The 22,487-nt window shown below is 38.0% G+C and overlaps 1 protein-coding gene across 50 annotated transcripts in view; it reads left to right on the forward strand.

The window, feature by feature from the left end:
- The window catches only part of EIF4G3 (eukaryotic translation initiation factor 4 gamma 3), a 319,514-nt gene that overhangs the window by 120,895 nt on the left and 176,132 nt on the right, over nt 1-22,487 (forward strand). For 5 of the 50 annotated variants that reach the window (XM_070510799.1, XM_070510775.1, XM_070510783.1 and 2 more), the window contains one exon: nt 18,397-18,537. The exons of the other annotated variants lie outside the window; for them this stretch is intronic. The gene's annotated coding sequence lies outside the window, so the exon portion shown is untranslated. The remainder of the gene's footprint in view (nt 1-18,396; nt 18,538-22,487) is intronic. 50 annotated transcript variants of the gene reach the window in all.

Genomic DNA, 22,487 nt, shown 5'->3' on the forward strand with positions numbered 1-22,487 from the left:
AATATACAACCATGTACTGGGAGGCTTTGGGGAGAAAAAGGAAAAAAAAAAACCACAAAGCACTTACTTGCTCTTTAATGCATAATCTGCTAGTCTCCCTCTCCCTTTTTGGTAGAGTGTTGGTGGTTATCTTCTACTTTTGTAAAAATTGTGGGTGTCTTTCCTTCTTAAGTAATTTTAGTGGGCTTTTTTGTTTGTTGGTTTGGTTTTTGACTCCTAAATAGATTACTGGAATTTGTTAGGCTTAAAATTTTGTTGAACTGTTAAAGAGTAGTGAACTCCTTAGTGTATTTCTAATTAACAGGCACAACAGACATTGAAACAATCTTTTAAGAAGGTGTCACTATAGGTCTTCTGTATTTTAAGCCATTTCCCAAGATACCGCCAGCTTGCACTAGTCCACTATCACATGCTTATTTGAGTTTCCTTGTGATTAAGAGAGGGCTAGAGTTATGAAGTCTCTTATTGGAATGTGGAGAGAGTCAAGCCAATAACCTTCACCCGTGCTGTTTGAGATTGTCAGTATTTACACATAAGAACTGCTCCTTTTACTAGTGAAGGTTGATTTTATAACTGTTTTCAATTTTGGCTTCCATATTTTATGCCTTTTAGAGCTTGAGTAATAAGAATGATAAGGAGTTACTTACTAAAAATGCTAAAAGCTAGTGATTATGTTAGGGGCTGATTGATAGTTTAGCCTACAGAATGTTTGGAGAAGGATTGTAAAACTTGCCAAACCATGATTGAAATAGCCCTATTAAGGAATATGTAAATTAATTTGGACTTAGTGCTATGCTTAAACTTGGTCTAAATCATTCCTATTTAAGTTTGAGTTTTAAAACTAAAACATGTCAAAATCATTTCTTAATTGTTTAAAATGAAGTTCTTGTGTTGGTTTTCATGGCACTGAACAGAATCATCCAAGCTATTAATAAGGTATATTGATCTGACTCTAATCAGGAGAGAAAAACTGTTTAGTAATTTGAATAGGGGAAGTTTAATGTAAAGGCTTATTAAGTATAACGGGATTGGAGTAATGAAGGATTGCCTAATAAGGAAGAGAACTCTAAAGAATATAAAAATAGCAAATATGAGGAGTAGCTGCTTCTCCTGTCTTTGAGATAGGGTACCCATGGAAGAGTCATCTTCTCCAGGGCTATCAGAGAATGCATGGCCGTGGCTCACCTAATGGTAGAGAAGTCATGTAGTGTCATACCAGTGGAACATGCTAGAAGTCCTTCCTGTGGAACTTGCTGGAAATTCGCTCTATGAGACAGTGTGGAAAGCTGGCTTCTCTCGCATCGATCTCCTTTAGCAAAGAGCTGTTGCAGTTCACAGTGGCTGGAGGCTCCTCACAGCATCTGTTTACCATAGACATCTCAAATAACCTTGGATCTGCTGGATCCTAGGTCCCATGTGATAGAGCAGCTTGCTCTGCAACCTGAACTTGCTTCAGAGCCTTCTTTTGTTCTGTTCCTCACTCACTTTTTTTCCAAACTCAAATTTGGAAACCTCCTAGGTGGCTCTGTAGGTTGGTCGAGGTGTAGGACACTCAAATGTAGTCTATGTTGCCTGCAAAATCCAAAAAAGGCGTACGAAACCTTGTGCCTCCTTATTTCATGGTAGTTAGTGTTAAGTAAGAGACTGCTCTGCCCACCCTGGGCACAGATCCAGATCTTATTGGATAGGGCATGCTGTGGCTTGCTGAGGGGTAGAGAAGTTGCTGTGGTGTCACATCAGTGGAACATACTGGAAATCTACCTTCTGCAACTTGCCAGAATTGTGCTTTCACAGGGAAGTTTCTTAGAGGAGGCATTCTGCTGCAGAATTGCCTGCAAGGGCACCAGGGGCAGCTCTTGGCCACTGGGTACTGCTGGCTGCTGTGCATTGCAGCAGAAACCTGGCACTGAAGAAGCTATGCAGTGTTTGGCAGCAGAGTGCGGAAGAAGCCAGATTCTATAGGAGCTACCTCTACTGCAGTGCAAGCCCAGAGGAGCCAAGAAGCGAAACCCTTTCCTCCTGCACTGTCTGCACAGTGCCCTCCACTGACGAAGCTTAACGTTGTGCCAGCTGAAATGGAAAAACATTTAAAGAGCCCAGATCCATTTTCACTGTACAGGCAAACAAGGCGAATTTTGAGTTGAAAGACAGGCAACCTATAACTGGCACATAAGGGAGAAAACTTAGTTTTCCATTTCAAATTTATACTGTTTCAAATTGTGATTTGACCCAAGAGGTTGTCCCAAAGCACTTAAGTTTTCTGAAAGACAAGGCTGCTTGCAAATGCGTAGTTTGTATTGAAGGAAGGCTGAAAGGATGATCTCGCAGTCGTCTCAGTTGTTGAACCCACAAATGCCTTTCTGTATGTCATTTTATTAGTTGCCTTTTGATGTCAGGGTACATGAATCCCGGGATGAAGTGTCACCAAATATTTGCTTTTCTTTGTGGTCTCTTTTGCTACCATTTTGTCTGATCTGATGGATGAACCCAGTACGTCACACCTGGTTCACTGCTCCATTCCCCCCCCCCCCCCCCCCCCCCGCATTTCCCACAGAGGCAGGCTTGTATGGATTCATTTGTCTCCTAACCACATCTTAACGTCTGTTGATAGAGTGAGGAAGTTTTTCTAAATTGACATACCTGGGAAAATGAGGAGTTTTATGGAAAACTCAGTCTCCTTAGGTTAAACACTTGATACATTTGTGGATCATAATGGAAAGCAGAGCTTTGTTTTTTTTTTTTTTTTTAAGGATTTGCACCTGGGCTGACAACTGTTGCCAATCTTTTTTTTTTTTTCCTGCTTTAATTCCCAAACCGCCCCCCCCCCCCCCCCCCCCCCGGTGCATAGTTGTATATCTTAGTTGCAGGTCCTTCTAGTTGTGGGATGTGGGATGCCGCCTCAATGTGGCCTGATGAGCGGTGCCATGTCCGCGCCCAGGCTCCGAACCCTGGGCCCCCGCAGCGGAGCGCACGAACTTAACCACTCGGCCTCAGAGCCGGCCCCGCAGAGCTTTCAAAATAGAGGAAAAAGGCTTGGAGTCAAATAGACTTAGGTTCTGGGGCGTGGTCTGTCACTTTCTGATTACGTGATGTTGGGGAAATTATTTAATATCTCTAGAACTTGGTTTCTTCATTTGCTATATGGGGGAGAATTAGAATTCTACCACCCTTTAAGGAGGGTTGTTATGAAGGTTATATAAAATCCTGCCTCAGAATAGGACATGCTAGATGCTTTCAGTATGTGCCATTTATTATTTTCATGCCTGTCAGACTTGGTTCTCCTCAGGATTTGTGTGTGTGTGTGTGTGTAACTCATCTAATTTAGCAACCTGTCTGGTATTGATGTGAAACTCTGAAGCTCTCCCCAGGAGTTTGAGCTGTTGTCCAGGTTTTGCTTATTGTAGGTTTTTGCTTTTCCCTTGTATGAGGATGAAAATAGCGGCCAGCCTTGCTCATTTTCTTTTGGCAGTAGTGTGGTTTATTCTTTTGCACTATTAGACTCAAATAAACTGAAGATAAGATTAAAGAAACCTTTTTATCAACAGCCCTTTTTGATGTGACAGTTTCCCTTTCTTCTGTGAATCAGATCTTTTTGTCCCAAGTAGCTACCTGTGTCTGTGATTTGACACTAAATGAATCTATTAGGTTCTAAGTGAAAGCAGCTAAGCTGAAGAAAAGTGAATTTTCATAGCTTTGAAACATAGAAGAGGGAAAATGTAGAAAATTGCTCCCAGTCTCTTCCTTACATCATCAGTGGCAGCCTCTTCACTTCTTTCCCTTCAAGATAGGATTTTATACACATGTGTAACACGATCATACACGTGTGCACATGGCAAATTTTAAGGCTTTGTGTACGTTTTACTTTGTTACATGTCTTCTAGATCTTTCTGTCCTCTCCCTTCTGGAAGTTTTGTTTAGTCAAAGTAAAAAACTTTTTACTATTAACGCCATTAGAGATTAATCGTTAAAATGACATTTCCAAACTGTGGTAAATTTGTGAGAGAGAGAGTCTTTTTAGGTGTGGATTCTTTTCAGTTGCTTTGAAATGACAGCATTTGTACAGTCTCTAAACCCAGAATGTCCTTACTCTGGAAAAGGTAAAGAATTTGGAATTTAAAAGTATCTTTTCTGGCAGATTTTGTTAGCGCTTACGAGCAAGTTCCTTACCTGCTACACAAGAGGGGCCAAATAACGGGAATGCCAGGCTTATAGCAGGGCAAGCGTTTTTATTTCGGATGATATCAGCCGGGAGATGAGAGTGAGCCCTCAAATTTGTTTCATTTTGCCTCGTCTCCCCAAAAGATGGGAGGCGAGGGGTTTTAAGGGTTTGTGAGGAATGTGGCTTGTAGGGGGCGGGCAGTGGCCTTGGTGGTTCAGCCTTGGGAGGCTGCTTGCAGGGAGGAGGAGGAGGTGATAAGGAATCCAAGTGGGCGACCTTGGCTGTTGGTCTCCATGGATAGTGGATTCTGGAGCTTGGGAGCCAGGGAGTAAGCAGGGAATGAAAGTTTTGGTTTTAACTCCATATATGCTGGGTTTAGTGTACGGGAACTGATAATCAGGGCTGACATGAATTTCAAAGTAGAGAAAGGCACTTTCCTGGGAGTCAAGAGACCTGGGTTACAGTCCCAACCCTGCCTGTAACTATTTCAAGTTTGACCCAGTGGAAGTTCCTATTAATGCTCAGTTTTCCTCTTTATAGGCAAGAGCCTTGTATTAGATGAGATCTGAATTCCGTTTAAGATCTCCATGGGTTTTGGAAACTACTTCAGAGTAGCCAGTTGTTATTATGGAAATTTTTTGAATTCTCAATTTCAGATTTAAAATTAAGCAAACTTTGCATTGTTTCATTTTGTATTTTTTTAAATACCAGAAGTTTGTTACTGGAATTATCTTAAATTACTTATGTTAAGCAAAACGAAAATGTTTCCTCCTTACTGCTTAATTGCTGGTACATTTGCTTTAACTTAGTTAATTTTCAAAATGAGGAGACCAAACTGGCACTGATTACCAGGTTCAATATCTGGACCTTTTCTTTTTTCTCTTGGTGTCAATGTCTAGACTCCTAAAATATGTTCACAGTGATCAGTGAGAAGACATGATCAGAATAGTACCAAAGAATTGGAGTAATAGTTTTCTGCATGCTGCTCCTGGAAATCTCGTTTTGTTTCTCTTTTTTCTGAGAGATCAACTGAGTCATGTTATATAGTGGACTGAGATGGTGATGGAATATGATCCTCCATGTAGATTCTTTATTGTCTGCGGAAATACTGAGCAGAGGAGTTCTTCATGGAGGAATAGTGATTGATCATGACATTTATTGTGACACTATAACTTTTGATAGTAAAGGATGAGTTTCAAACTACTCATGATACCTACTTTTCACTTTATCCAACACCCAGACTTCATTTTGCTTTCAGAGGTCTTGTTTTACTAGAGAAAAATTCTCAGTGTTGCCTCTCAGTTGTTGGTTGACCGATTGTTTCAGGCTTTGTAAACTGCTTTCTTTATTCATATGATAAATAGTGATTTTATTTACTGCATGCAAGTTTTTATACTTTTTTACTTTTGGCTTTCATGAAGAAAGTAAATTAAGTTTGACAACTCTGACAATCAGCTTTGCTAAACCAGGCTAAAGTAGAGGAAACTTTGAAAGTTTTTCACATTTCATTGTTGACATAGATGAGTATAGAATTTTCTTAAAAAAAGAAAGCAAAGCAAAATTTATCATTTTTATACTCCCTTTCTCCCCCAGGGAACGCCTTGTGGCTGTATAAGCAGGCTTTGAGGTGATGTTTGGAATGTGTGGATGTCTGAGTGATATTTGGAAGCTGCGTTCATGCATGGCACATGGGGGGTTGATGTAGGCTCGGAAACTTGAAGTACTGACTGTGTTGAGTTGGTCCTGGTGGTCCCAAATCCTCTGTTTTGTTTTGTTTTTTTCCAGTTCATAATATACATACATACTTAAAAATTTTCACCTTGTTGAAAATTTCTTCAACAGATACTGTCATTAAACACTTTATAAATTAACATGCCTTTGCAAATATCATTAGTATAAAAGTAAGTCATAAAGGCCTATAAAATACCTAGATCATTTATGTCTGTAGTTTCATCCAATATATGCTAAATAATTGTGGTAAGCTCTTTCCTCTAATTGTTAAGATTTATTTTAATGTAGTCATATTTGATTAGAGAATTTCAGCTCTTGTTATTTTTTGTTTTTATTAACAAAAACAGTCACAACCATATTTATAAAGTAGGACTTCACTAAATGTTTTCCTGTTAGGTGAATTTCATCTTTTATACAGTCTTATAACTTACCATGAAAAATGCCTAAAGTAATTTTTATATGCTTGTTTGAGTATGCCTTCCTTTCCATTGCATGTAGCTAGAAAAAAATCCCATTGATTTTCTTTCAGAATTTCTGTGGTTACTTTTTAACTGTTGCTGCAAGAATGATAGTTAAGTGCAATTATTGTTCAGACTTTCCTCACCTTAAACCCCAGGTTTTAGATTGCGTTTGGCGAATCTAGAAGACTAGAACTCACATTTTGAAATATCTAAGTATGAAGAGTGAGGGTTTTAAAAATCAATCCTACGTTAATTCAACAGTGTTTCAGAAAGCCAAAGAATGTTGTAAGAACCAATTAGGAAGAAATGATTGTGATTTCTCAAATTTCTTTTGTTGTATTTGATACACGCTCAGTATTTTGTTGATGATGTTTTTCATTTTCATCTAAACTCAGAGGGAAAAGGGTTTAGGATTTTCTCCCTCTTAGATTTGAAGAGTTGTTTCCTCTGGACACATCCTGGGAAGCTCTTCTTGATTTCTCTGGCTACCACTCGTGATGTAATAAAGAAAATGAAAAGCAGAGAACACACACACCATGTAGCTTTCTGGTAATTTTAAATTCTGTCAGTGAATAGTGAAGGAGAGGTTGAGTTATATCTAAAGCTCGTAGCATATTTAAAGCAAGTAAAATCAATTAACTATAAACAATGAATATTATAGAGTGACATATAGAATTACTGTTTTGAAGATTAAATGTTATAATTTACTTACCAAACCAAACTTTTGTTCTCAATGCATATATTTATTTACTGTTCCTTTTTCTCAAATGTTTAGTCACACTGATAGTTAGGTAACAGGAAGAGCTAAATCTGATTCTAAACTTTTCATTGATTGATAGACTTGTTTTTTTTCTTTGTGAGGAATGATAAACTCTCAAACTATCTGAATTCTCTCTCTTTTGTATGATCTTTTCTGTCTGCCCAGTATTTTGTTCCATAGGTACCTAAGTAGGTGATATGTAGAAGAAAGAAATCATGCTGCCAGTATTTTGTTACACTTCACGGGCAAAATAAATCTTCTTTTTTAAGTTCCCTACCAGTGGTCCTCCATGTTCGGGTACTACACTGTATTCGTCAAGACTGTTTATTACTTCAAATCTTATTGTTCTTCATCACCACTAAAATTGCTCATCTTCTTTTACAGTTCAGTTCCAAAATTTTGACCTGCCTGTTTAGTACGGCTGACAACATGACATCCCAATTAGTTTAGCAGTGCAACTGTTAAAAGTTTTGTCAGGGAAAAAATAGAAACCATACTAAATATTTCAAATAGAGGGGATTTAATATATGAATTTGTTATAGTAACTAATTGATTATCAAGGGGATGCTGAGGTAATCCAGAGATTAATAACTGCAGGAAGCAGCTAACATCCTTAGAGCTGAGAGAATGAGAGAGAAAATGGTGGTGGTGTCAGAACCTAGGAGCTTGGAGGAAGGGTCCTTTAGGACTCACACTTCTGAGAAATGAGTTACTGCAGGTTGGTTTTGGATGTCAGAAACTCAGTAGGTAAGAGAGTGAGGTGAGGCTGGTACTTTGAATATCAAATGTGTATGCCTGTCTGCTTCTGGCATCTCTAAATGGCTTTGAGAGGCTGGGGATCTGAATGCAGCTGGTGTTTGGAGCCATACTGACAGGAGGTGAAAGCACCCTCCCACTTACAGGGTGAGTTAGAGCTGAAAGACAGTATGTAAGTAACTGGCACAAACCATGGCAAGAGGATGTATAATTTCCTTATTAGTAAAGAATAAGATGGGACCAGTAAACCCCAATGAATTATTTCTTTTTCTTTTGGTGAGGACAATTGGCTCTGAGCGAACATCTGTGCCAGTCTTCCTCTATTTTATATGTGGGATGCTGCCACAGCATGGCTTAATGAGTGATGGATAGGCCCGCGCCTGGGATCCAAACCTTCAAACCCTGGGTTGCTGAAGTGGAGCGAGAACTTAACCACTATGCCACTGGGCCGGCCCCAACCCCAATAAATTCAACAAAACATGGAAAAAAGGGGGTAATACAAAGTAAATATGATGAAATAGAAGGACTGTGGAGCATGTTGGTAACTGTAATATGAAGTTAAATTCTCCTATTAAATAGTGACTCAAATTGGTCAAAAGCCAAAATCTAGGTATGTGAGTTTAAATATGACATGGAAAGATTGAAAACAAAAGTGTGGAAACCTTAACAGAAAAATCCTGATAAAAAGAAAGCAGGTATAAATAGCCTTTAGATGTCAACGTAGAATTCAAGGCAAAAAGCCATATGGGAGAGAGAAAGAATTCCTACCATAAAAGATTTAATTTCTAGAAGTTCTAATAGCATAAACTCTATTTACTTAATAATTGGGTTGGGATATATCTATAAAGTAAATGTAAAAGAAATTGAAATTGGGGCCAGCCTCGATGGCCTAGTGGTTAAAGTTTAGTGCATGCTGCTTTGGCAGCCTGGGTTTGGTTCCTGAGTGTGGAACCACACCACTAGTCTCTTAGCGGCCATGCTGTGGCAGCAGCTCACATAAAAAGGAATAGAAAGATTGGCAACAGATGTTAGCTTAGGGTGTATCTTCCTCAGCCAAAAAAAGAAAAGAGAGAGCGGAAAAAGAAATTGACCTATTCATAATTAGTGTGGGAGACTGACTTCTCAGAGAAATGGCTAGATAAGTAACTTATCATATAGTTGAGGGTTTTGCAAACTTTGGCCAAGGGCCAAATCTGGCCCCCCTCCTGTTTTTGATAAGTAAAGTTTTACTGGAATACAGCCATACTAATTTAGTTGTGAATTCTGCTTTTGTGCTACAAGTGCAGAGTTGATTAGTTACTAAGATTGTATGACCTGCAAAGCCTAAAATATTTACTATCTGGACTTTTACAGAAAAAAATTGCCTACACCTGACATAGATGAGCAAACTTTAAGTATAGAGACCAGATAATAACTATTTTGGGTTTTATGGACCAGATGATCTTTTGCATGTTCTTCTTCTTCCTTTTTAACCCTTTAAATTTGTAAATTTGTAAAACCCTTTCTCAGCTACCCTTATAAAAGTACATTCCAAAGGCCGTAGTTTGCCAACCCCTGATATAGATAATGACAGGAATAGTAAACTTACTTTATATAAGTATATATATTAGCACAAGAATATATATGAAAGAGATTTTGTACACATTCAACCAAGATAAAAATAATTGAGGATGTCAATGATTTGAACATCATAATTATCAAACTTTAAAAATACAGAGAGAGGGGGCTGGCCTGGTGGCACATCGGTTAAGTTCGCACGTTCTGTTTCAGCGGCCCAGGGTCTGCCAGTTTGGATCCTGGGTGCGGACATGGCACTGCTTGGCAAGACATGCTGTGGCAGGCGTCCCATGCAGGAAGTAGAAGAAGATGGGCACGGATGTTAGCTCAGGGCCAGTCTTCCTCAACAAAAAGAGGAAGATATGCAGCAGTTAGCTCAGGGCTAATCTTCCTCCAAAGGAAAAAAAACCAGAACTTTTTACTGATTCAACTAAAATAAAAAATGTAAAAGGCTATGGACAGCTTGAATGAAATAATAATTATAAATAATAATAAATTCTTTTCAATTTTTTTCATTCAGCTAAGACTTATCTCTTTTTTTTGCCCCCAGATACTCAAGGAGCATTTACAAAATTCAGTCATATGTTAGGCTACAGAGAAAAATGTAAAATTCCAATCATATATTCTTTTCTGAATGTACTTCTACAGAATAAGAGCTTAACAACAAAAGAATAACAAAATGCAAATTATGTTTAAGCTGAAACTCTACAGAACGTAATTAGTTTTTAAAACTTAAGAGAATTATAATTTAGTTGAACATAATTTTACAGTCTTATAATGTAAGAGTAAAAAAACAATAACAAAATCTATTTGGAAATTTAAAAGATTCTTGATGAAATCAAAACAGAAAATGTTATCTTTAGAAATGAATGACAAATAGCACTTTGGATCAAATTTGTGCGTTGTGAATAAAGTGTTACTGAGTGGAAAATGTGTAGTGTTAAAGTCATATATCAGAAGATAAGAAAAGTTGAAAATAAATGAACCAGTGATGTGAATGGAGGACTGTTACGTTGTAATTTAAGGATTGCAGATTTCCTTTAATTCATGCCCCTAATCAGTGTACTTCTTATTCTGATGATGTTGATTGTAAAACACTAGCTGTAAGTTGCTACAGTGATTTATCTAATACCAGGAATGAAGAGCTTTTATATCATAACTAACTCTCGTTATAATGCTTCCAGCTTTGAACTGGCCAACTCGTGTCTACTGTCATTCAGAATATGCTGCTTTTGATAATAGCAAACTTGATGATGGCGTCAGAATATTCATATGCGTGTGTGTTTGGGTGTAAAACATTTCCGTGTCACTAATGATTAGTGATGTTGGACATCTTTTCATGTGCTTATTGGTCATTTATATATATTCTTTGGAGAGATGTTCAAGTCCTTTGCCCATTTTCTAATTGAATTTTTGTTGTTGTTGTTGAGTTGTAGGAGTTTTTTATATATTCTGGATTTCAATTCCTTATCAGATAGATGATTTGCAGATATTTTCTCCCATCTCTTTAGTTGCCTTTCACTCTGTTGATAGTGTCCTTTGCACAAAAGTGTTTAATTTCGATGAAATCTTGTCTGTTTTTTGTCTCATTGCCTGTGCCTTCGGTGTCGTATATAAGAAACGATTGCCAAATCAGCAGTTATTTCTTTACACCAAATGCAGTATAGACTAAATATTGTGTTTCTTCTTAGCTTTTTAAATTTTACACACATGAAGATTTTCTCCTTTTAGAAAACAATAGCAGGTTTAGAGAAAAGCGTCTTGGGTTACCACCAAGAGGATAGGCGTGCTTAGAAGGAGTGACAGAAATACTAGTATATGAGCAACAGCTGCCGTGTTCAAAAAAATCTGAAAAATTCCAAGGACAGTTATGGATTCATAGAGTATATCAAGGTTCACGTTGGGAGTTAGAGAAGTTGGATACAGAAGTGATGACTCAGAAGCCAGCTGGCTTATTTACATAACCATTTGGCAACATTTAAGAAGGGAGGGAAATAGCAAAAGAACTGGAGGCTGGCCAACAGGCAAAGAAACTAAGTGTCAAGGACCTAGAAGGCACTACTGTACAAGCTCATACTCTTTAGTTTTGAGAGTGATTGTTTTTTAACTTCGGCAGCAATGAAATTAGGAAGTATAAAACCAAAGGAGGAAAAAGCTGAAGTGTGTATTAGAAAATGGGATTATAAAACTCTGTACAACTTAATAGAAAAGAGGAAAACTCAGAAAGCTGAATGCATCAAAAAGACATCCTTCACCAAATCTTTGTGTTCTGCTTAGTTTGAGCTACTCCAAAAACGTTCAGCAATAGGATTTCTTGAAGAAGGGCTGTCCCTAGAGGGTCTTTGTAAAAGACACTCTCATAGTAGAAGCTATTGCTTTAACAGGGTCTGAAAGTAGACCTAATGCTGGAGGAATCAGATGGACAGATTCTCCTCAAAAATAGCAACTTCTGAGCAGAGACAGGACAGTGGTAGAGGGAATCTCACTGTGGAAGCACGTGGAAATAATTTTAACTAAAAGCTGCCCTTCTTAATATAACTTAAATGGTAACAGTATGAACTGTTTATTGTGCCGTCCTATTATCAGATTACTATATTTGAGGATAATATCTTGATGATAAATTACTTTATAGGCTAGAGTTTTCAGAGCATTTCTCAATTACTTCCTTGTATTTATTTCATCATTACAGTAATCCTATAAGATAGATAGGACTATCCCCATTTTGTAAATCGGGAAGGTTGAGTGTGAAAAGTGAAATGATTTGCTTGAGGTACCTTAGGTAGCACCATTGGACCCTGAGGACGAGTCCAAATCCTCAGTTCCCAACTGCTTGCATTCTTTCTTGCTTTCTCATAATTCAGCATAGTGCTTTATTTCAGGTTCATTTTAGACAAACTAGGCTTTCATAAATAATTCTGGGACAACAACCACCACTTACTGTTTTTATGAAACAGCAAATAGTATGTTTTGATTTTTTTATTTGAAGAAGATTAGCCCTGAGCTAACATCTGCTGCCAAAACTCCTCTTTTTGCTGAGGAAGACTGGCCCTGAGCTAACATCTGTGCCCGTCTTCCTCTACTTTATATGTGGGATGCCTACCACAGCATGTCTTACCAAGCAGTGCCATGTCCACATCCAGGATCCAAACCGGCGAACCCCTAGCTGCCGAAGCGGAATGTGGGAACTTAACTGCTGCACCACCGGGCTGGCCCCTGTTTTGATTTTTAAACAATCGACCTGAAACAACTTTGGGGAAGATAAATTTGAAAAATTGGGGCTTTAGAAAAATTCAACCACACAGTATTTATACTTTTGGGTTTTAAATGTAGAGCCACATGACTAAATCTGGAATTCAAGAAGCTGGTGGAGGAAGATATGGTCTTAACAGGGGAGCAGTAGGACCTAGGGTGAAGATTGTGTCCAGTGTGGCAAGTGAATGAAATGGCAACTCTGGCCAGGGATGTTTTGGATGAGAAATAGGAGAAGAAACTGTCAAGAAACTGAAGACTAAATAAAAGCAGGAGGAATGGAGGGAGGAGAGTAGTTGAGATGATAGTGGTGGTTATCAGCAGAAGAACAGGAGGTGTGATGAATAGCAGACCCTGACGTTGCCTGACGTTGGAAGCAGAGAGCCAGGAGTGCACAGATTATGGAATACCTTTGGTGCCTGAGAATTCAGTGAACCAGGCAGTAAATTCTCCTCATAGACAGACCAGTGCTTTTCGCTCAACAGCTTTGGGGGAACTGGTACTGGGATTGGAGAGGGAACTGGGTTATTATACTGTGTAGGGAAAAACAGAGCTTTGAGTAACATATTACAGTCGTGGGAACATGAGTAGCCTGTCAGGTATATTGAGTCCCAGGTATATTGTGAAAGCCGTCCTATTATATGTGTCCATCACTGTCTAGTAAAAGGCAAAAACCCATAGCATTTTAGATATTGAATTAAGTATAAAGAATATAAAAATGGTAGTAAATTCAGTACAGTGTTTGCCTGCTGCGTGTAATGTCACTACTCAGAAATGAGAAGGAGATCACTGGTTCTCATTCTTGGCTGCCACCGGAGTCTTCAGATGGGTGGATCCCATTCTCCAAAGATGCGCATTTAATTCCTTGGGATGGGGCCCAGGTAATTCTAATATTGAGAACCAAGCTGTGGAATAGGGAATACTCACTGCCTAAATGAGACTTCCTAGACCTTTGTTGTGAGCGGTTTTCAGTGAAAGGAGCAGAAAGCACCCCCATTTCTAGACCACATACGGATGTACTGAATTGGGCCAGTTCTCAGTTTAGGAGAAGCGGCTTTGATGATTGAGAAGCCATTTCTATCTCGTGTCTACAGGAGACTGTGTTAGGCCCTTTGCTGTCTGCCCGCAGCTTGGGTTTGCCTTCTGAATAGGATTGTTTTTGCCTGTTAACTTACGAATAATATACTGTGCATTACAGTCTGTACTCAAATAGTTTTTACAGTGTTGATAATGTATACCAATTTATTTTGATGATAGAATCAAATTGTATCCTGACAGATGTTGTATAATTGACCCTTCTCGTACTAGCAGAGTAAGAACACGTTGGTTGCAGGTACTTTTGGCTTCAATACAATCAAATCTTCCTGGATTTAAAGCTACAGGATGGTGGTTTTCAAATTTTTTAAAACAGCAAGACTTTCATTCTCCCATATAACTAGTACAGTGCCTGAATCATAAGTAAGTCTTTAAATCTTTGATGGATGAAAATAGCTCTAAATGGCATTTTCCAAAAGTGTCAGTTTGTGGCTGTTTGCAGTACTTTATTTGGCTAAACAGAGAAGTTTTTTTTCTGACTGATACTGTTAAGTTTTTTGTATAATTCAGTAAAAGTGTATTTTACAAGTACAAGCTTAACTGAAAAAGAGCCAAATATTCTGTTACATCCTTAGAGAGCTTGTTCTGAGAAAGGCTTGTTTTGAGGAAGGGTCTGAATCTTTTCTTAATATTCCAGCTGTTCTGTTGTCATGAATTAAATAAGTAAGGTTGAATTCCTTAGCTGGATAAGTGTTTCGTCAGCATACCATGGTAGGGATTTAGGTTTTTTAAAACCGGTTCACTACTATATTGAATATAGAATTTAGTACCTTTTCTGAGCAGTTGATCTCTTTTCTGGCCTGAATATTCCCAGAATATAATCCACAAGCGAGCTTTTATATAGAGTTGTGTGGTGGTTAGGTACAAATAAATACTGTCTCTGAGGAACTGACTTCACATGTTAAGATATTTAAATAAATGTAATATCAGAGATTAAGTTTCAGCATTTTTTGTACTAAATATTTCAGTTTACAGAGTATGATGTGAAATCGGTGTGTCAAAATTGTCTCATTCTAGAATTGTGTTTACTGTGGTAAACATTTCTAGAGTTGGGTTGATAGAGTGGCATGGCAAGCACAGCCGTTGAGATGGGTGATGAATGATATTAAAGTGCACTTTGCGTAGGGTAATGCTTGTTAAATATCTGTTTTTCAAGTAACAGAGTAAGAGTAATTGGATGATCCTAATGCAGAATAAAATACATATTATGACTTAATGAATGGTTGAATTGCCTAAAACATTTATTTTAAAATGTCCAAAAGCCACAATTAAGTAAGAGCAGTATTTGTGTTAGATAACATTTAAAATACAGCCCTTTTAATTTGTTAGCAGTCATGTCTCTGGTGTTGAAAAGAGATTCCATTCAGAGATTAATAACCTCTCTACTGGAGTACTTCTTGAAGAGGCCTTGAGTACAGCCCAACAATTGAACTGGGATAAAGTCCCAGAATGATTTTCTCTCTATCGATCTAATTTAAAGAAAAGATTGATCATACAGTCTTCTCCTATTTTTTTTTTTTTTTTAAGATTTTATTTTTTTATTTTTTCTTTTTTCTCCCCAAAGCCCCCCGGTACATAGTTGTATATTCTTCGTTGTGGGTCCTTCTAGTTGTGGCATGTGGGACGCTGCCTCAGCATGGTTTGATGAGCAGTGCCATGTCCTCGCCCAGGATTCGAACCAACGAAACACTGGGCCGCCTGCAGCGGAGCGTGCGAACTTAACCACTCAGCCACGGGGCCAGTCTTCTCCTATTTTTTATGAGGCAAAGAGCTTCACCTCCACATCCAAACTATAAACCATGGAAAAGAATTCTCAGTTTGCTGCAGTATAAAGCCAGCATTGTAGAAAGTGGAGTTTCTTTTTAAAAATAAAGAGCTGCTTTTGAATCCCAGTTTTACCACTTGTTAATTACAAGATCGTGGTTAAGTCAAGCCTCCTTCTAGTGGGAAGCTTTGCCATTTTTAAATGGAAATAACAATACCTGCAGCACAGGATAGTGTGAGGATTAAATGAAATAGCAGATGCAAAGGCCCTGGCAAATGCTAGATGCTTGGTAAATATTTGTTGCATTTCCTGTGTTACAATATCTTTAGAGTATTTAACTTTTTAAGTTCAGAATTAATTTTAAGGAGTGAATTCTTTGTCTACTCTGGCTTGACATTTCAATATCATGTTTGTGGGACTTTTTCTAAATTCTTTAATATCAATTCATAACTCTATTCATCATCACTGAAAACCAGACCTTGCTATATGGGTATTTATATCATTAAATATTATTGCCTAATGCTGTTAAAAGATTTTATTTGTTTGTCACTGTATTTATTATGTCTGATTTATGTCCCCTGTAAAATTGTTTGAGAAAAATCTCACAGTGCAGGCAAAGTTGATATGTAGAATGGTTTAGAAATTCCAGGGTAACTAGTTAGAAAGCCACAGTAATGACCTTGATGTTATCTAGAAGCCAGTGAGGTTCATCTGTGAACTTTGCAGAAAATCATTCAGCAGTGTTAACTGTCAAGCAAACATAATACTTGAAAAGGAAAAATTCTGTCTAATAGGCACATCTGTTATTCGCTTCTTTGAGAAGCAGTCCTCATTGCATTATGCTGTATTTGGAAAAATCCATGTGCTAACACAGGTTATTAATTTACAGTTTGTGTATGCTGTCTTTTATTTCCTGAAGGATATTAACTCTTACGGATTCTTCTTTACTATCTTCTCACTCCTCTTTTTGCCATGTGTTCATTGCTCTGTAGAATCCTGGGCAAAAGAAATGACAGGTGAAATATGATCCATTGGTAAATTTCTTAGTAACTTTTCTTTTCTTTTTCTTTTCTTTTCTTTTCTTTTTTTTGGTGAGGAAGATTGGCCCTGAGCTAACATCTGTTGCCAGTCTTCCTCTTTCTGCTTGAGGAAGATAGCCCTGAGCTAACATCCATGCCAGTCTTCCTGTATTTTGTATGTGATGCCACCACAGCGTGACTTGAGGAGTGCAGGTCTGTCCCTGGGATTCAAACCTGTGAACCCCAGGCCGCCAAAGTGGATTGTGTGAACTTAACTACTACGCCAGCAGACTGGCCTCTAGTAACTCTTTTAATAGAATTCAAGATTAAATATTTGAAAATTGTACCTGAAAGGGCGACTTGACATTTCTGTAAAGTTTATTTTTCCCTGTCTTATTGTAAATCAGTATCGTAAAACATTTGTTTTAACAGGTGAAATATTGTTTCCTAATTAAATCAAATAAAACAAGAATAGTTTTGCTTCAGGACAGGAATAGGAGGAGTGGGGTGGAGGAGAGGTGATGCACTTATCTATTAGGATTTGGGTAGATTAGTTGTATTTTGTTTTGGCTGAAGCTTGATTCAGATTTACCCCAAGTCATCTGTTTGAGCCATGCTTTCGATTAGATAGATTTTGATTGATAGTGTACATTTTTTTAATTTATTAGATGAGCCGTGTCATCGGGAATTAATAATTCTGCTGACGATTAACTAGTAATAAGATAAGCTTAATGAGAATCTGTCTGGAGAGGCAGTGTTTTTCATATTTTGTGTCTATCATCTTGCTTGATGTTTACGAGAATGAAAAATTATAAGAAATTGAATGTTCTGCAAGAAAATGCCTATTGTGTATTCCTAGTGTTATGGCTGACAGAAGAAGTTAGAAATGACTTAAATAAATACAGGAGTACATATAGATTTGTTGTGGTAAATAGGGTTTATGTGGTTTGATTTCTCTTCAAACCTATTTTTAAAGCCATTTTATTGAATATACTTCCTTTTTATTGTTTTTACTGTTATAAACCATTTCTTTGAATAAAAAGATTTTCTTAGAAGACCATTCTTCCCAAAAATATTTGAGTGCCAGATATTTGTAGAGTACATACTGTGTGCTCGGCACAAGTGGGTTTATTTGGAAAAGGCCACCTCACAAAGTTTAAGCAAGATAGTTATTTTCCTTATTAACCACCAACTCTGTATTTAAGCCATTTATTTCTCAAAGATTAAATATTCCAAAGTTTATATAACTATGTATTCTTAAGCTCCAGAAGATTAGTCCTAGAATCAGGAAACTTGCCTTCTGCTATTTATTTGCTTATCTGCATATATTTTTATTTCATAATAGTTATAGTGTTCATAGGATCTCTGCTACTGCCCTGTAAGTGGACCTTCTGGGAAGTTCCAGGTACCACGTTTCTTCCTTAGCTCGCTTTCCTTGGACTCTCTCACCTTCCCTCTGTCTCTTTACTCTGGAAATTTAGGTAAGGTTACTTTCCTAGAAATCCTTTCAAGTGGACGCTATTAGTTTTCTTACATTGTTTCCATCTTGGGAGGCAGGCTCAACATTATTCTGGCCTTTTACTATTCTCTCTAGGTCCTTGCCCCATCACTGTTGTGCAGCAAGTGCATACATTGCTCTCCTTTTTGCTATCATTCCTGATTTTCCTGGGCAAATTTCTCCATTCTTTGAGGATTTTAGCATTTGGCTTATAATTTGCTGCTCTGTTTTACTGTGTGTCATCTACTTACCATGAGGACTTCTGGCTTTCATTTTTGCCCCATCCAACCATTGCCTGTGGGCTTCTGGATTCACCCTCCTTTCTTCCCTTTTTTTACTTCCCCAGAGCAACTATATATGGACATATATCCAGCAATCCACATGGACACAGTCTAGACCTGCACTGCCCAATACTATAGCCGCTAGAGCCACCTGTGGCTTTTGAGCACTTGAAACAGCTAGTGCAAATTGAGATGTACTATAAAGGGTAAGATATACGAGATGTCTTGGTTTTTATATTGACTGCAAGTTGAAATTTTTGGTATATTGGATTAAAATTAATTTTACCTGCTTATTTGTACTTTTTCTAAGTACTTTTTCTTCTTCTATTGAAGAGCACTGGTCTAGACCTGGTGTCTACCTAGAACTGTTCTGTTCTTGAGTTCTTGAAGTCTAAAATTTCTGACCACAGCATCCTGCTTCTACCTTTCCCGTGTTTAGTCCTATTGTATCTGTTTTACAGCCTGCAAACCTCTAATTCTGTAATCCCTTTCTCTTCTCAATATGACAAGCCCCTTCCTGCCTTCACATTCCTCTTGTTTAGCCTTGATCCTATCATTAATGATTATTAATTGCTAGCTCCTTTTCTTTCCTCAATTTCTGTATTTTGCCAATTCCTATCCCTGAGTCAATCTAACATAGCAGGTGTTTTGTCTACCCTGCCTCCCAGGATGGAGGGTTCTGCTGTAGAAATTTAAATACCTGTGTTGATGGACTTTATTAAAAATGTGTGATTTCTTAGTATAGCCAGACTAAGTTATGCTAAGCTGTAATTTAGCTGTTTGGTAATCCTAGTAATTATCACTAACTGACTTCCAGTTGTATCCTGCACTGAGCTTTCATCTGCACCAGGTTGGCCCCAGCAGCCCGGCAGGCTACAGCTCCTCAAGTTATGCATTGTGGTAGCCCTGCTTTACCATTGCTAATCCTGCTTACTTTTTTTTTTTAAGCACCTATTGTTTTAAAAATCATGAAATACATAATCTTATAAAAGGGTATATTATAACATGTTCAGTTTGAAAGAAGAATAATAAAACAACTGAGCACCACTCACCTTAAAAAATCAATCACCAGTATCTTTGAAGCCTTCTTGTGCCCCTCTCCTTTATCGGAGCTCCTTTCTTTCTCCCTTCAGGTGATCATTGTCTTGAGTTTTGTGTTAATTGATATTTTGTTTCACTACTTGTGTTTGTTTCCCTATACTTTCATTGGTGTCAGCAGGTTGAGCTTCACTCTTTGAATCAGCTATTATAAATGTGACCTTGGGCAAGTTACTTTATTTCCTGTGAACCTGTTTTCTCATTTTTAAAATGATTTACTTCATAGATGGTTTGTATTAAAAGTAGATATCTGCAGTAAGCCGACTCTCGGGAATGGGAGTTTGCGTCCGCCTTTCAGAAACTCCATCTTTCTGTTTTAAAGATTCATTTTCTTTTGCCTGTCTCAAGAGTGTTTATTTCAGATAATATGCTGTTTTTATTCTCGTTCGTGGCAAAGATTGTTGGTTTTATGCTACTGATTCCTAGAACGCTCTCTGTAGTTGACTCTGTTCTGTACGTGTCCGATTGCTCTCTACACTTTTGTACCTGGGAGTTTCTTTGACGGTTAAAACTTGACATAATACAATTGAATTTTTCACTTTTTCATCCAAAGCAGAGAAAACAGCTAATACAAAGACTTTAAGAGAAAATAAACTTGGTACGTTGAGGGAAATAAGTAAGGCCAGTGTGGTTGGAGAGTACTGGGATAGGAGGTGAGGTCCGAGAGGTGGCCTGGGGCCCAATCATTTTTGGCTCTATATGCATTCTTAGCTACCCCGTCCTCAAACCTTGGAGCATTAGCTTCCTTACCCTTATATCTAGTTGCTCAGAAAGTCCTGCTATTTCAGCATACTAATTAGCTCTCAAATCTGCCTTCTTTGTGGTGGACCAGCAGACCCTTCTCATCATGTTCCTAGACTGTTGGCAATAGTGCCCTAACTACTGGTATCCCTGACACAGATCTCTTCTCCAGGATTCCATATTGTAATAGTTATTTTTACTAAACAAATCCAATGATGTTGCTGCCTTGTTCAGCATTTCCTGGGGTTCCGCTCAAGGTAAAGTCCTTACTTATCCTGACACATCTTTTTAGTCCAGCCCTAATCTAATTCTGTGGGCTCACCCACCCCTGTGCTCTGGCATTACTGACCTATTCAGGGTTCAGCGGACATGGCCTACTTTTTTTCCAGGTCTTGTGCTTCTGTTTTACTCTTTGTTTTGCCTACACATGGTGCCCCTCTCCTCTTATGGCTGATTGCCAGCTTGTCCATCCATCCCTTTTTGAACTGTTAACTGTGGAGGCTCTCTGGAAATCTCCTTCTCCCAGGAAGAATTAATCAGTTTCTGCTTTACTTATTGAAATGTTTTTCATGGTCCTTGCAGCACTTTCTACATTCTATTAGAGCTGAGTTAAGTAAATTGTAAATCACTTGGGCACAGGAACCATGTCCTTTCCTAACTTTAATTCCAGGACCTCTAGTTGATGTTGAGGAAAAAAAATTAAATGATTGCATTTTAAATAATGTATGATTTGAGGGTTTATTTCATTCCAGTTTAAGTAAAAAGTTTTTGTGTGCCTAATGTTTTCGTTGATGATACCACTTACTAATTAGCATCCTCAAAGGAAGGAAAATCTAAAGCAATTTGCTTTGAGGCCTTGTTATTCATAGTAGAAGTCAAGAACACAGACCCTGTCATTCAGGGATACTTTAGAAAGAAAACCTAGGAGATGTATTGGTCATGTCCATAAAAAGCATAAGTTGTATGGACAGTGCAGTGATAACTGCCTTTGCCTCCAGGTCAACTGGAGAGACGTGTTTTTCTCCAAAGTAGACCTGGCCTAATTGAGATGAAGTTTGCCAGCCTAATTAGCCTCCTGGTTTTCCTTGTCTTTGTTTTTGTATTGTCAGCAGCACTTGGTGTGTTGGTTGGGATGAGGGTAGAACCACGTGATGCCTAAAATGAGCTTTATCATAAACTGGTTGGTGTTATTGAGGGAAAGCTTTCAGGGAACTGTAACTTATTAGTGGGACTGGGAGAAGAAGCCAAGTGTTGTGGTGAGACAGAAATTTCCACTGAGTTACTGGGAGCAGGAAGACCATTGGTGGGTGACTCAGCTGTTTTCTAAACCTGTCTCATGTGATTGAGTGTGCATAATGTCTGTTTATTCTCGGCAGAGTAAGTACTAGGGGAATCACATTACACAGCAGGCATAATGTTTATTTAACCAGCTGAGTGATGATCTAAAAATAGCTTGTAGGGGATTTTTGTTTTCTTTCTACATTTAGCATGATAAGATAGAAAAATGATAATGGAGACCCATCCATGGCAGCTTTCCCTTATAGATGACTTTGAATATATAGTTGGCCAATACTATTTCATATCTTTCAATGTAGAGATGAAAGCTTTGATATTTAAATAAAAGGTTAGGAAAAGAAGATAGCCTTCTAATTATCCAGAAATAATTTAGCACAGTTACATTTTAGCTCATATTCTGGACAGATAAGACATTTTGGCTGCTTCAAGGGCCATCATTGAGGTATTTATGTGTTAAATTTTTACATAGGAACTTCTTTTCCCTTTTTGTGAGGTTATAGCAAATGCTTTTTTGAAATGAAAATGTTAGTGCTGTATATTTGCTGAAATTAATGTTAATATTAGATTATGATAGTAATAGTTTTACCCTGATTTTCTTGATTTACTCAACTTATACTCAAGGATTGCACTACCATGTACTGTAATTGACTCTTTCAGTGTGTCAAAATGTGATGATGATTATCATCCCTGTGTACCTATTTATATGCTTGGCTCTGAAAGAGAAAGCACTTGGAAGCCTGAGTGTATCTGGTGATCATGATCTGCTCATTCGTCCAGGAAGCACTGAGTCACTATGATTTATTCTTTTTGACATTTGAGCGTTCTTGCTATTCGAGGTGTGGCATCTGCAGCATATGAACTTGAGTCTGAGATTGTTTCAAAAGGGAAAGGGAAACTGGATTCATTAAGAAGAAATAAATGCCAGTGTTCTATTTACATCAGTGTTTAACTTAAAAGTGGAGGGGCCGGCCCCGTGGCCGAGTGGTTAAGTTCGCGCGCTCGGCTTCAGCAGCCCGGGGTT

The sequence above is a fragment of the Equus asinus genome, chromosome 5 (genome assembly GCF_041296235.1).
Source record: "Equus asinus isolate D_3611 breed Donkey chromosome 5, EquAss-T2T_v2, whole genome shotgun sequence".
NCBI classification, from domain to species: Eukaryota; Metazoa; Chordata; class Mammalia; order Perissodactyla; family Equidae; genus Equus; species Equus asinus.